We start from the raw sequence: 1377 nt of genomic DNA, 5'->3' as shown, positions 1-1377 counted from the left end.
TCTCTCTCTCTCTCTTCCTTTCCTTTCTTAAGTTGTTTGTGTTAGATATTTCGTCAGATCAAGTCACAAGGTAATTAATATAAAGCCCAAGGCTAGGCAATAGTAGCTGCTATGTTTGATATATAAAGACTATAAGCATAGTTAGAAACCTGGGTGGGACTGATACATGCACACAATTTAGTCCCAGCACTCTGGAAGGAGACAGATGGATCTCGATGAGTTCATGGCTAGCCTAATCTACTTAACAAGGTTCAGGCCAGCCAGAGCATAGTGGAACCCTTGGGGGGGGGGGGAGAGAGAGAGAGAGAGAGAGAGAGAGAGAGAGAGAGAGAGAGAGAGAGAGAGAGAGAGAAACAAAAATGGCTCAGGTCTAAAGCAGAATCCATTCACAAATAGCTGTTCTTGTTACAAGATAAAGGCTCAAAGACCATTGTCAAAATTAGAATTAGAGTCTGTAGTGGGCTGGAGAGATGGCTCACGGTGTTAAGAGGACTGACTGCTCTTCCATAGGTCTTGAGTTCAATTCCCAGCAACCACATCATGGCTCACAACCATCTGTAATGGGATCCGATGCCCTCTTCTGGTGTGTCTTTTAAAAAGAAAGAAGGAAAGAAAGGAAGAAAGAAAAGTCTTATAAGCCAGCTGGTGACAGTGACTGCTTGAAGAGAAGCATTTCTCACAGAGCAGCCCCAATGCATAGTACAGGGAGTATTTGAAGATAAAGAACACGGAAATCCTGAATTCTGTTTGGCAATTGCAAGGGAAAGCAAACAGCTTAATAAGAGCAGAGAACTAGCTGGGGCATTTTGACCCTGAGTCTCTAGAACAGGGCTGGGTGCTTTCCCTCTTCCCCAAGGGACTTGTCCGAGTGGGAGGTGGGAACCAGCCAAGACAAGATGGAGAAAGCTTTGCTATTACATTTCTCTCTGCCGTTGGTACAGTGGTGTCTTGATTTTACAGCTCAGCTAGAAAATTGCTTGGGAATCAGGCCATAGGAGGTGGGAAGAGAAGGCAAATGCAGCCCAAGCCTACACCCCCACCCTCCATAGCCGTCTTGACAGCACTTTGCAGGCAATGAGGTTTGCGACTCAGAATCTCTCTGTGCCTAGTACGGAACATGTCTGGCATCCCAGCACTCAGGAAGCAGAGGCAGGAGGATCAGGAATCCAAGGTCATCCTTGATTACCTTGCTAGTTTGAGGACAGTCTGGGTTACAAGAGACTATCTCAAACAAAACAAATAAAAACCCCAAATCCCAGCACTCGGGAGGCAGAGGCAGGTGGGTTTCTGAGTTCGAGGCCAGCCTGGTCTACAGAGTGAGTTCCAGGACAGTCAGGGGTATACAGAGAAACCCTGTCTCGAAAAACCAAAAAAAAA

Source organism: Mus pahari, chromosome 6 (assembly GCF_900095145.1).
Source record: "Mus pahari chromosome 6, PAHARI_EIJ_v1.1, whole genome shotgun sequence".
NCBI classification, from domain to species: domain Eukaryota; kingdom Metazoa; phylum Chordata; class Mammalia; order Rodentia; family Muridae; genus Mus; species Mus pahari.
This window is presented reverse-complemented; position numbering follows the sequence as displayed.